Here is a 14991-nt window from a genome sequence, read left to right as displayed (position 1 = left end):
TATTACATTACACAGACAGGGATTTGTCTTCTCCTTCATTTCTTTTCAATAAAAATAAAGTGTGTAAAGTTGATTTTGCATCCACAAAGACATCTTTGTCCAGGGTTCATGCTGGCACCTGTCTCGGATGTTGTCGGCCCACTACACGGTCATTTTCACGAGAGCTAAAAACTCATTCTTTAGTTTTGAGAATCCTAGAGGAACAGAAGCGTGCACGTAAATGTTCAAACTGTTCCTGCAGACAGAGACAGAAGCTCAGTGTCCTCACCTTCTTTTCTTAACTTGCAAGCCAGTAAATGTGTCTACATAACAATCTGCTTCCTCCATTAGGGTTCCTCCGTGGAGCCGAGCAGGCGACGTGAGAGCCAGCTGGCTGCGTGCGACTGTCAGGTATCAGTGATTCCTGCTCCATCTGCCCATCGACTGATAATCCGCCGGCTCTGAGTGCCAAACGTGGCAGGATAACCGGGTAGGACCGGGCCACTAACAGCCGGAGCGAGGGGACCCGTGGAAGTGATCGGGCCCTGAGTCCCTGTCAGCAGCACAGGGCACTAAATCTGCATTTACAGCTTTGTTTCCATAATTTTAATAAGATAGATACTTTATTAATCCCCAAGGGGAAAGAATTACTTAAACCAGGAATCTTTTAGTAAAAATGTTTTAATTGGGTCTGCAACATGATTAAAGCAATCTTAATCTAATTAATTATGTGTTTTTTAATCAGTCATAAATTAATTTAGGCTGTGACAAAATTATCAGGTGGAGGAGTTTAAGTGTCTCGGGGTCTTGTTCACGAGTGAGGGTAGGATGGAGCGGGAGATTGACAGGCGGATTGGGGCGGCGTCCGCAGTGATGCGGGTGCTAAACCAGTCTGTTATGGTGAAAAGGGAGCTTAGCCAAAAGGCGAGGCTCTCAGTTTACCTGTCAATCTACGTTCCAACCCTCACCTGTGGTCATGAGCTCTGGGTCATGACTGAAAGAACGAGATCCTGAATAAAAGCGGCCGAAATGAGTTTCCTCCTCAGGGAGGCTGGGCTCTCCCTTAGAGACAGGGTGAGAAGCTCAGTCCTTCAGGAGGGACTCAGAGTAGAGCTGCTGCTCCTCCATGTAGAGGAGTCAGTGGAGGTGGTTCAGGCATCTGGTGAGGACGCCTCCTGGACGCCTCCCTCAGGAGGTGTTCCAGGCATGTCAAAGCCGACCCAGGACACGCTGGAGGGATTATATCTCTGGGCTGGCCTGGGAACGCCTCGGGATTCCCTGAAGAGCTGGTGGAAGTGGCTGGGAGAGGACAGTCTGGGCTTCCTTGCTGAGGCTGCTGCCCCCGCGACCCGGACCCACCGGATAAGAGGAGGACGACAACAACAAAATTCTTTCAGTTCAAGCAGAGAGAGGTTCATGTGTGTGCACGCTGGATAATCACTGACTAGATCCACGTTAGAGGTCCATGTTTTACCTTTACCGAGTATACAGTCCCGCGAGACTTGGGGACGGGAGTTCAGACAAAAACGAGATTCAAGATGGCGAAATAAAAACACTGTGCTGAGAACGACACGTCTTGTGTTTGTTATTAGTTTATCTGTTTACATCCAACAAAGGGATAAAATAATACATGGTGTCAGAGTAGCGGACAATTTGCTAACCCATCGCTGATAAAATGGATTCCTACGGTGCGCCTGCTCCACGGATGGACTGGGATTCCACGAACCTGCCTGAGGCATGGAGACGCTTCCGGCAACATGCACAGCTGATGTTTACCGGCCCGCTTCGGGAGAAGGAAGAGGCGGATAAATGCAGCTATCTCCTTTTATGGATCGGAGAGTAGGGCCGCGATGTATACAACACTTGGACACTCACAGCAGACGAGGCCAAGAAGTTAAAAACCTACTATGATAAGTACACAGCTTACATCACTCCCAAGGCAAACCCAACTACGCCAGATACAAGTTTCATGAAAGGATGCAGGGTGAGCATGAATCTATTGAAAAGTTCGTGACAGAGCTAAAATTGCTTGTAAAGGACTGTGACTATCATAATAGTGATGAAATGGTCAGAGACCGCATAGTATTTGCTACTAATTCACCACATGTTCGTGAGAAACTACTCAGCCAGGGAGCAGAGCTCACATCAGAGAAAGCCATAGACATTACAAGGTCCCATGAGCTAGCAAAGCAACAGCTAAAGACTATGGGAAGCAGCAGAGATCACGACACTGTACATGCTGTGAGCGGAAAGCCATTCAGGCAGGAGAAACAGCAGAAAGCTGTAAAACCCAAGGAATATGACACAACACAGAAAACCTGTAGCTACTGTGCAGGGCAACACAGCAGTAGTGATGTCTGTCCAGCTAAAGGAAAACAGTGCATGAAATGTAAAAAGCTCAATCACTTCGCCAGAGCATGCAAATCCAAGCCCCCAACGCAGCCTGGTTTTCGCCGCCTCTACATAGACAGCATCACTATTGAAAATGAAGGAAAAAGCAGTGAACAAGCCTATGCTGATGTTGAGCTTGGCTCTCCCCCGAAAAAGGTCAGATTCAAGGTGGACACGGGCGCACAGGCCAACACCATCCCAGTTAATATCTTCCAAACGCTCTTCAAAGATGTGGCGCTGAAACCAGTAACACGCAAGCTCACAGACTATGGAGGACATGCTATGACTGTGGATGGAAAATGTAAGTTGAAGTGCAAACACAAAAACAATACGTTACTGCTTGACTTCCACATTGTTGACACTAGTGCCCCACCTGTTCTTGCCATGAAAGCATGCCGTGACCTAAATCTAGTCAAAATAGTGATGGCTGTGTCTGAAAAGAGAGACAAAATGGACACTGACTGTCAGAGCATAATGGAGGAGTACGCCGATGTATTCCAAGGCCTAGGTGAATTCCCGGGTGAATGCAACTTTCGTGTCGACCCTGACATCACACCTGTAGTCTGCCCACCACGCAGGATCCCTATAGCTTTACGAAGCCGCCTTAAAGATGAGCTTGACAATATGGAAAATAACAAAATCATCTGTAAAGTCACAGAGCCCACGGACTGGGTGAACGCACTTGTTGTTGTGGAGAAGCCAAAGTCAGGAAAGCTGAGGGTGTGCCTAGATCCCACGCCCCTCAACAAGGCTATACTAAGGTCTCATTACCCCCTACCTACTTTGGAGGACGTCACCAACAAGCTCGCCGGAGCAAAATACTTCAGCGTTCTAGACGCTAGGTCAGGCTATTGGGCCATAAAACTGAGCCATGAGTCCTCAATGTTAACAACATTTAACACAGTGTTTGGCAGGTATCGATTCCTCAGACTGCCATTCGGGATTATCTCAGCACAGGACGAGTTCCAACAGCGTGTGGATGAGACGTATGAGGGCCTCAGCGGCGTGGCAGCCATCGTTGATGATGTGTTGGTGTTCGGTAAAACCAAGCAGGAACACGACCGACACCTCAGAGCCGTGTTGCAGCGCACCAGAGAGAGAGGTGTGAGACTGAACCCTGACAAGTGTCACATCTGCGTGTCAGAGGTCAGTTATTTTGGCCACACACTGTCACACGAGGGCATAAAGCCTGATCCACAGAAAGTGAACGCTATACAGGAGATGCAGCCACCACGGAACAAGGCCGAGTTAGAGACTGTTCTAGGAATGATAAACTATCTCGCCAGATTCGCCCCACATCTGTCAGAGATCAACGCACCACTGCGACAACTACTAAAACATGACAGTGAGTTTGTGTGGGACACCAACCACGACAAAGCATTCAAGCGAATGAAAGACCTGATAACTCAACAGCCAGGCCCAGTATTGTCGTACTTTGACCCTGAGAAAGAGCTACGGCTACAAGTGGACGCTTCTAAAAGTGGCCTTGGCGCAGTCATGCTTCAAGACAGTAAGCCGGTTGCCTACGCATCTAAGTCTCTCAACAGCACCGAAGAGAACTTCGCGCAGATAGATAAGGAGCTGTATGCTGTACTGTTTGGCTGCAAGCGCTTTCACGAATACATGTATGGCCGCAAGGTAGTTGTAGAGTCAGACCACAAACCTTTGGAGTCCATCCTCAAGAAGCCACTGGCAGCAGCGCCACCAAGACTGCAAAGGATGATACTGCAGCTCCAGAGGTACGATATCACAATCATCCACCGGCCCGGAAAAAGACATACCTGTGGCTGACACACTGTCACAGAAGTCCATAGAATACCATGACAGAGCTCTGCATGAAGGGATGGAGGCCCAAGTGCATACAGTTATCAGCAGCGTTCCTGTGAGTGATCAGAGACTGTCAGAAATAAGACTCACAGCTCACAACACTGAGAAAAGCCACACTGGATGGTTGGCCTGACACAAGGTCACATTGCCCGCTTAGCATTCAAGAATTCTGGAATCACAGAGATGAAATCTCAGAAATCGATGGTCTCATGTTCAAGGGTGAGAAGATCATCGTTCCCCGTAAGCTCAGGGAGAACATGATAGAGCGCATACACTCAAGCCACATGGGTGTGGAAAAGAGCAAAAACAGAGCTAGAGACCTTCTATTCTGGCCCGGCATGGGAAAGGAGATCGAGGCAGCAGTGGAGGCCTGCAGCATGTGTCAGGAGCGACGCAGCGCGAACCCCAAAGAGCCCCTGCTGTCACCTGCCATCACAGACAGGCCGTGGCAAGTGATAGGCACTGACCTATTCACCTGGAACTCAAGAGACTATATCATTGTTGTAGATTCCTACAGCAGATTCTTTGAGTTGGAAAGGCTGTACAGCTGTACTTCAGCAGCTGTTATCTCCAAGCTCAAGTCCACCATGTCTAGGCACGGAATAGCCCAGACCGTGGTCAGTGATAATGGGCCGTGTTACAGCTCATCCGAGTTCCAACGCTTTGCGGAGTCATGGAGTTTCACGCACACCACCACCAGTCCCCACTACACACAGAGCAATGGCCTCGCGGAGAAGTATGTCCAGATAGCCAAGCGTATATTGGACAAAGCCAAAGCTGAAAACAAAGACCCCTACCTCAGTCTGCTAGAGTATCGCAACACGCCAGTAGACAACCTGAAGTCACCAGCACAGCTTCTCATGAGCTGGAGGCTGCGTTCGATCCTTCCTGCAACAGCCAAGCACCTGCAGCCACAAGTCGTCTGTCAGCAGTCAGTACGTGAGAGGAGAGAGATCTGTCAGCAGTGGCAGCAGTCGTACTTCAACAGATCTGCCAGACCTCTACCCCAGCTCCCTGCTGGCACGCCCATCCATTTTCGCCAGCAAGATGGTTCCTGGGCGCCTGCGACAGTGGCAAGACCTGCACACACAGACCGGAGCTACCACATCACCACCAGCGGAGGTCAGACCTATCGACGCAATCGCCAACACCTCAGAGGGAGCCGAGAGACACACCTTCACGACAGCAGAGATGGTGCGACAGCGGAGGTCATCCAGCAGCAGCTGGAGCCCAGCGTCAGCAACGCACAGGTCCATCATCGCGAGACTGTGATCCCTCCAGACCTGAACCCTCAGCCAGTCAACCTTCAGCCTGACTGCACCACACGGTATGGCCGTGTTGTCAAGCCAAGACAAGTCCTTGACTTGTAAAATATTGTAAAGGGTGTAGGCGGATCGCTGCCCTATGTGACTGTTCATTGTAGTGTTCTGATCTTGTCAGTGAAAAAAAAAAAAAAAAAAAGAGACAAGAAGGGGCAAGAAGATGCCCAGTGATTGTAATTGTGATGCATTATTATACTTACCTGTGGACATTGTACCTGTGATTTTGCATTTATTGAAATTGCACTGACCTAATGAATGTGATAGTGTATTGGACCTGCTCTAACCTGCTATTCTCATTCCCATACCTGTTTACAGATGCAACATTTCACACAGGACTTTTGCACTTTACCCAGGTTTAAGTACTGTTATTGCTATACTGTTCCAGTGACATATGCTATTTGTCTGTATGAATATATTTTTGATTTTCTATGCATATGTTTTGTCAGCTATGATAAGCCTTTATGCCTATTGGACTCCTGTCATGCTACCTCATATATGGAACCACTATCTTTTCTTAAAAGAAGAGAGATGTAACATACTGTGGTATTCTCCATTGATTGGAGCCAGTATACATTCCCGCGAGACTTGGGGACGGGAGTTCAGACAAAAACGAGATTCAAGATGGCGGAATAAAAACACTGTGCTGAGAACGACACGTCTTGTGTTTGTTATTAGTTTATCTGTTTACATCCAACAAAGGGATAAAATAATACAGGTACAGGTAGTAAAACCTCATAATCTGATTGGCTGTAAGCAACTGTAATGACATCTTTTACCTGCTGACTTGACATTTTTCTAAATTTTTAAATGTGCTTTCTGATGTGGCAACACTGGTTATATTTCGAATCAAACATGAGGAGAGTCATTGATGTTTGAATTAAAATTAGCGGTGAAATGCTGGTGCTTAAATTAGACACTACAGCACCCTTGTGTTCATTAGCAGAGATCATGTGACCCCTGAAGCTCGCTGGGTCATTTTCTTCTATATTTGCAGCTTTAGCCTGAAGCCAAGATTATATAACTGGAGAAGTGATCTGTAGCCTCGCCTCACTGACTCGCCACCATCGACTTTTCACTTCACTTTTAGCTCTGAACTGGCTCACACACTCCCACCACTTGGCTCTGACACAGAGTGATGCAGGCTAAAGCATCTTCTACTGCCCTTATCAAATACACGCAGTATTTCTCACTCAAGCCCACCAGCCGACTCAGTCACTGTATCCCAAATGGAAAAAATAGACTTAAGTGTATGAGGAGAAACACCACAAGAGACAAGTGTATGTCTAAATACTCCATTATGGTCACCAGCTTGTTGCTTACAGCCTAAATACGCTATTAGGCTCACCAGCTAGTCACTAACAGTCTATATGTTCCATTTTGGTGACCATCTAGTTGCCAACAATCTAAAAACTCTATTATACTCACCAACTAGTTGCCAACGTTGTGCATACTACTTTATGGTCACCATCTAGTCGCTAACGGTGTAAATAGACCATAATGTTGACCAGCTAGCCGGTAACAGGCTAAATACTCCATTATGGTCACCAGCTAGTTGCTAACGGTCTAAATACTCCATTATGGTCACCAGCTAGTTGCTAACGGTCTAAATACTCCATTATGGTCACCAGCTAGTTGCTAACGGTCTAAATACTCAATTATGGCCACCAGCTAGTTGCTAACGGTCTAAATACTCCATTATGGTCACCAGCTAGTTGCTAACGGTCTAAATACTCCATTATGGTCACCATCTAGTTGCTAATGGTCTAAATACTCCATTATGGTCACCAGCTAGTTGCTAACGGTCTAAATACTCAATTATGGTCACCAGCTAGTTGCTAACGGTCTAAATACTCCATTATGGTCACCAGCTAGTTGCTAACGGTCTAAATACTCCATTATGGTCACCAGCTAGTTGCTAACAGTCTACAACCTCCATTATGGTCACCAGCTAGTTGCAAACGGTCTAAATACTCCATTATGGTCACCAGCTAGTCCAGAAGGGTCTAAATCCTAAATCATCTATGAGTGGGTACTTGAAAGGCAAAACACAATTTGTGTGAAGTATCACTCTAAGAATAATTAACAACTTTAATGCTCTTTTTTTAAAGTGGGAATATGGAAAACTAACCTAGCCTACAAAGTTTACATGAACACCAGCAGTAGATGATTCCTAGATGCATGAATTCATCGTTAACTGACACTTAACAAAGCATGAACTCACTCTTATTCATGTATTATTGTCAAGTGTTACCAGAATGGGATTAAGAGCTGGATTACTAATTGTATTTTTATTTAATTTCTATTGAAACTTCAACCATTCCACCGAGTTGACCCTCAGCATCAGAGCATGGATGTAAATACGCTGTCGCCTCCACCTGCAGCGCAAAACCCTCCTCCTACATTTATTCACCTCCTTCACACTGTGAGCCAGTCTCACCCAGAACCCTCCCTCCCTTTCACCCCTGCTGGGAGAGAGAAAGACAGTGATTTAGAGGAGGCGTGTAGAAGGGAGGGACGCAGCAGGAAAAAAACATCAGAGGGAGAAATCCCTCTATGACGCCATGTTTGATCCGTCAGCACAGACACAGACGTGGTGAGATACGGGGGCACCGGGCGGACACCTGTAACTCCCTGCTGAGCAATGAACTCTGGGAGAAATGGGGCAGACACAGATGGATAGGTGGAGGAGAAAATGGCTGTAGAACAGATGTAGCATCAGGAGAAGGACGCTTTCTTCGCCTTTACTCAACCTCTCCAGGTACAGTCATACTGCTGTCCAGATGGGAAAAGTATTCATATTCATACTCAAGTAGAAATACAGTTAATTGTGGAAAAAAAGACTGACAGAAGTACTCATTCAGCCTATTTACTCAAGTAAAGGTAAAGAAATACAGGCTGTTACAGCAAACAGAGTTCAATAGTGTAATTTTCTTGAGTTTACGAAGATGTTTTTACTGCTTTTACTCCTTTGTGACACCAGAATTTAGAAAGAGCCAGCCATGTATATTTAGCTTGAAGCTAAAGGAGACTGATGGCTAATATCTGCTCAACCGTTCAAAAATGTCTGTTTACAAACTCTGGAGGTCACAAACATGGCGGCTAGAGACCAACAATAACAGTCCTGGTTACTGTGGGCAAGGGTGGGTGAGTTGGTTCGACTGATTGTGCTAGCTAGTTGTCGACCATGAAGGATAATTGTTTTTTTGTTTAGCTCAAATCAAAGTATCGCTTCAAATCTACTCAAGCTAACAAGTAGTTTTGAGGGTTATTTTAAGCCTCCGGCTGCAGTGTCGCCTGGTTCACTTCCTTTCATGTCGTGACTCAAGTCGATGCTACTCCTCTCCCGACCAGTCATAGTCGTATTCTGAACAGTAGACACCGTTTCTCTGCCGTCGAGGACTCAGAGCTTGTTTCTTTTCTGTAAAATGAGTGAAAATGGCGTACATTTTGTCCTTGTTCCTAGATTTTTGGTTGGTGGCAACCAGCGCTCATGTGCCAACCGCCACCGTTGCTGGAGTGAGAACACACCACCTTCCTCCTTAGACAAAGTCTCTGCAGCTTCCGTTATCACTTTGTGTTTGTCAGTGGTGCATCAAAACTAATCTAACAATCGACTGGAGCCCAGCGATGAATATTAACATTCCAGCCTTAGTCCTCTGACTAGCATGATTAGCGCTCTAACTTTAGCCTAATGCAGAACAAAAAGGGGCAGCGGTATAGTAGTAGTGCAGGCAAGGACATATCAACTCAGCACTCTTGCACACTTGTCGTCCTCGCTGCTTTTAGCTCTGCTGCCTCTGAAGTCAACCTTTGTGGGAATGTGATATACAGCGAACCGTGGAGCTGGTGACTCATACGTCTGTTTGACAGGGTTCTTACTTTACACGCCGCCAAGGAGAGATGGCCGTCTAAGGTCACGTCTTCACTGGTGGCTGCAGAATGAAGCTGCTCAGCTCATTAACTCCATCACACTGACTTTAAAAATAAAAAAATAACTTGTCTTTTTTTCAAGGAGAGACAACTGCAGGCGCCGCCCCACCTCATTGTTCTGTTCATATGTTGTTCTGTATCTGCTGCTGCTGATGAAAGACGGCATTGATCTTTTTATCCCTTCATTTAGCACAAGGAGCAGCTCATGGAAATCGGAGACATTTCGGCAGAAACTGAACATAATATTTAGCATGACTCAGCGGCCACTCAGCGCATCATCATACAGATCCAGAATGAGAAGCATTTTCACAGGATGCACGAGTTGGTGACAGCGGCCACTGACACTGGGAGCTGTCAGAACCAGATCCCGAGGACAGAACCACTGGTGCTCCACAACATGTACGAGCGTGAGATTATCTGGTCTCAGGGAGACCGAGGGCATAGATGCTCAGATCATAAACAACCATCAAATTCAGCAGCAGATTGAGGAGATGAACAACCTCTCTGGATTAGAACAAGGGTGGCACAAGTATGGAGAATGCTGATGATGACGATGACGACGATGATGATGATTGCCTAGCGGGTACAAAGTGGAGCCCTGCCAGACACTGATTCTGCCAATACCGAAGATTTTCAATGTGAAAAACAAAACTGGGACAAGATCCTTGCTCTGATGCCAATAGAAGCCTTGAAGCTAAAAAAAACAATAAAATAATTCAACAGATTCAGGCCTCCAGTCAGGAGATCCATGTTTGTGAGGTACAACAAACGAAACCTTGACCAACTTGAGGAAGATCCTGAGGAGAAGTTAATGGAGGTCACAAAGAAGCCGTTGGAGGAGGAAACCCTGCTGAACACGAGCGATACACAGATGAAAGAGAACAAAGCTTTGATGCAGAAGCACAGTGCTCTGATCTACTTTCAGCCCTGGCTTGGCCTGTTCCAAGTGAAGAATGTGTCCCCTTCAATTCGCTGAGGGGGAGAAAGTCTTCACAAAACAGGAGGACAGAAAGTTCAGAAGCTCAACAAGAAACTGGAGAAAAGTACAACCACAAAATCACTAACTTTGATCTCTGGGCTCTGACTTCAATCTCTGACTTTGACCTCAGTCACCTGTTTTGGTGAGAATCTTCACTGGCATCTCAGACCCGAGACCCTCCGACTTAGCCCTGCGCTCCCTGGCGGCACCAGTTCTGAGCACGCTGAAGCTGCCGGCAGGCAGGTGAATGCTGGGTGAGGTAAGCCAGTCTTTTAATAGATAGATTCAAGGGTGAAGCCTCATGAAATTTGAGATAGAATATTCAAAATGGGTGGCCCGGTGGAGCAGCGGCCCTCACTGTGGCCCCCCAGCAAGAAGGTTGTGGGTGGAGCCCTGGCTGCAGCACGGGGTCTTTCTGGGTGAGTCTCCATGTTCTCCCTGTTCCTGCTGGGTTCTCTCTGGTACTCCAGCTTCCTCCACAGTCCAAAGACATCAAGAGGGACCAGGTTAATCCAGACTCTAAATTGACCGTAGGCGTGGCTGGGAGAGCCAATGGTTGTCTGTCTCTATGTGTTGGCCCTGCCATGGACTGGTGACCTGTCCAGGGGGAAGGCTGCTGGGATAGGCTCCACCCCCACCACCCTGAACAGGAGAAGAGGGAGAAGATGGATGGATGGATGGAGGGATGGATGGATGGACATTCAACATGTACTTGTGTACTTGTTCCTGTAAATGTCTGCAACTACGTTCAAATCAGAGAAATCTGGAGGTCAGTTGGAGGTAACAACCACCGTGTGGCGCAACGCTTCGCCATCATCGGGAATCACCGTCAGTCATTAACCTTTGTCATCATCTCAACTCAGCTAACGGCAGCGATGAGATGCCAAACACGCAATAATATACATCTGCTCCATTGCCCCCAGGTGGCGTCCCGGTTTGGTGTGCCACCAGCATCTATTGTGGTCGTACGTCATCAAAATGCGTCTTGTTTTAAATACTTCATTACAGCTTTTCCAACCTTTTGCATCATTTTTGCTCTTAATTAAAATTCCGTTTGCAGGAGCCAGTGGCGAGAGAGAGATGAGAGAGGGCGAGAGAATCAAATCTGCTGTGTCAGCGGTCTGGCACACATAATGGACGCTTTATGAATCGTCAGTCAAATGGAGAGAAAGACTTTAACCTTGTGAACTCCAGTTTGGGGTCTTTTCTCTGCTCCTGTAACAGTTCAGTTTATTAATATTTGTCACCAAGGGATCGAGCCAAGGGCGAAATGGACCTCCACACTCACAGCCTGGTGCAGCTCTCACAAACAGTCACCATTATTACAGGTTGATCGTAATCATGGCACACTTCAGAATTAACGACAGCACATATACATTTGTTGTGTATGTACGCTAAACTTGAGCAGTCCGTTGTCCCAATGGAGGCAAGTGAGTGAGGCATCGCAGCAGGGCTGCGCCGCCAAGCCTGGGGGGGGGGGGGGCGTTAGGCTGCAGCCAGGGTCGGCACTGCCACCCCAGGGGAGGAGGAGAGGGCAGAGGTGGGATTTGGGGAGGTGGATGGGGAGAGGGGGTCAGGAGCACAACGGGGGAGGGGGAGGATAGTACGTGCCATTTGCGTCACCAAGGCAGGCGGAGTTCTCCTGGAGGATAAACAATGAGGCAGATGACCTTCAGTCGCCAATAAGGTTGCTGTGTTTGGGTTTATGGCAGAGGAGCACACATTCCAATCCGTCTTCTCTTTCAGTCCAATCCAATTCATATTGAATTATATTTACTGGTCGTCAACATCACTCTCTTCGCAGAGCGGCCAACTCCTCCGAGATGGTTTCCATTTTGTGTTTCTGTTCATGAGCTAACACAGTCAGTTGTTGCGCCACACTGCCAACCTCGTTTATTGCGTTGTAGATGATGGTCAGGTGTGGAGATCCAGATCTGGTGACATCCGTCGTCTTGCCAATTTTGCGGTACGTGAGGGCACCTCCAAGTCTAAGGAGGAGAAGCCCCACAACCATGAATCCAAATAAGTAGAGGTCCTCGATGTCCTCCACGGAAAGTGGCGTCAGGCATGTGACACGTCAGCTCCCCCAGGAATCGAAGACATAGCCCGCAGGATGGGTCCCGTCCAGGCAGGCGGGCTCTTTCGCTCCTGATTTCCTTGTCGAATTTATGGTGTCAATCTTGTTGAGACACCAGCTGATCAATTCAATGAGTAATTTAGGTGGAGAGCTCACAGCTGCGTTGGGATAGAAGTTGAGACAAAGAATGTGACAGACAGAAGAAGAAGAGGAGGAGGAGAGCGACCGCTCTCGCCGAGTCCCAACCCAAGATTCTTACTGACTGTATAAAACCTCCGTGGAAGCAACACCACACTGCTAGAAGGAGGTCAAACACGTCTTAATGCAGTGTAACCAGTAAGTTTCCCCCCTGCTGTAACACGACAGACGACCTGACATCTTCGCCGCCTGAATCAGTGAGGGGTTTTCACATCCTGCTCCCCGCAGCTTTGGTCTGGCTGACACTTTATTATCGTATTTGGTGAACTTATAATGAGGTGGTGAATGCACGGTGTTAAGAGGCCATTAGAAAGTTAAAAAAATGTTCACACTTTGTGTTTTTCTTACATCCTCTCGCGGTGATAATTGGTGTCATTTTTCCGATCGAGTAAAGAGGCTGAGCCGATGTGATGTCATCAGTCTTCTTCGAGGTTCCTCCCCGCATTTCATCTTAAAAGTCTACTTGCCGTCGTGGTGACGGATCATAAATGCAAATCTAGCAGAGTAAATGAACTTCCACCACAGCTGCTAACATTGGCATTGCTAATCAGTAGCAGCAGCGGTACTCTGCTGGCTTTGATCCCTCTGGTGATCTGTGCATCAGGAGCCACCCGGAACCTGGATGACCATGTAAAAGGTGGATATGGCCATGCGAGTGCAGCCATTGTGGCGTTTGAACAAGCCAACTGGACCACAGCGAGTGAGGTGAGCTGGTTCGTGACCTGATGGCAGCAATTTAGAGTCCCATGTTTCACACTGCAGGCGGAGACATCAGCCTCTCGCATGCGGTAACACATGAAAGCCAAATCAGAGCCAGGTTTGTGAGAAACTGGGACTCACGGGGGGCCGGCCAGAAATCAATGCACAGGGAATCCATTAATGAGACCATCAGATCCACAGACTCCTCCTGCACCGGCCTCAGCCGGTCCAGGGCTGGACATCTCATTGATGTCCACGTGCTGCCCCATGGCGCCTCCTCGTTTGGCCATAATTACCACTGTCATTCTGTCTTTGGCGGCGTCAGCGTCATTGCGCTCCTGCTCTGTGTCACGTCACGCATCACCTCCACTACATCCGCCCTCGTGTGCTTGCTGTTGCAATACGGACCCCGATGCTGCTGGTGAGTGTGGCCAGAGGGAAGAAAGGGTTCATTTTTGAAAGAGGGTTGACATGTTTAGAGCAAGCTAATGTAGACTGGGATTACTGGGATCATCCAGTGACGTACTGGGCACCAGCCCAGGGTTGTTGTATGACTGGGCCAAGTTCTCATCATCATTCATGTTTGTGCTGACACGTTTAAAGCCCTATGTCACCCAAACAGTGTATTCTTTGCCTCCAAGTACCCACAAATACATGTGGCTGAGCTTGTGAGGGTGAGGAAAGAGCCAGCCACGTATATTCAGCTTGAGGTGAAGTGTTGCTTTAAGGCTTTTTGCAGCTTTTGTTGATCTTAGTCAAGAAATCAGCCCTTTTTCTGTCTCACAACAACGCATTTAATTGTTTTGTGAAAACTTCCTTGAGTGAGCTCGTAGCATTGCGTCAGTCCACGGCAGCACACTTGAATGACATCACAGTAGAATCCAATTACATTCAAGTTCACTTCACCTAAAGCGTCTCAGTTGAACCTGAGTGACGGATGCAGGTTTGACGCCATGGATGTCTGCTGGTCGTGAGAGACTCTGAGGCGGTCGACCTCTAAGACCCAGCAGCAGGACAGAGCCAGACGGGCTACGGTTCAGCTGCACCCTCACCATTATTGGAGCTACACAAGAGCAGCGACGCTGAGTGAGCTCCAGTTCACACACAGGTCAATCACACACACACACACACACACACACACACACACACAAACACACACACACACACACCCCAGTCATTATATTCTTGGCGCTGCCAGCATAGAAACCTTTTAATTTTTTATTCTGTTTCCATCAGAGCTTTAACAACAGCCCCACTGGGGAGCTTCTCCTCCAGAGAGCCTGATTGGAGCGGCGCACCTTGGCATCCCGCAGGAGGCCCCCTCCAAAGTGCCTGACTACAAGTCCGGGTCCTCTCACATGATGATACAACAACCCACCAGCCGGCCTCATTATCCAGGAGCCCACCACACACGGTGACAGCCTTCACCGCTGGCATCTGCGCCGCTGCTTGTGTTTACATCACATCCTGACGTGGCACCAAACATCACAAATGTTTTGCAGCGATGCGTCACACAGTATTTTTCCTCACTTTCCTCTGGATCTGTCAGACGCACCTCATAGGGGACGGGGTGAGCGGCGGGTCACGGC

The sequence above is a fragment of the Aulostomus chinensis genome, chromosome 14, assembly GCF_037954235.1.
Source record: "Aulostomus chinensis isolate RoL2024-O1b breed Wild chromosome 14, RoL_Achi_v1.0, whole genome shotgun sequence".
Taxonomy (NCBI): domain Eukaryota; kingdom Metazoa; phylum Chordata; class Actinopteri; order Syngnathiformes; family Aulostomidae; genus Aulostomus; species Aulostomus chinensis.
This window is presented reverse-complemented; position numbering follows the sequence as displayed.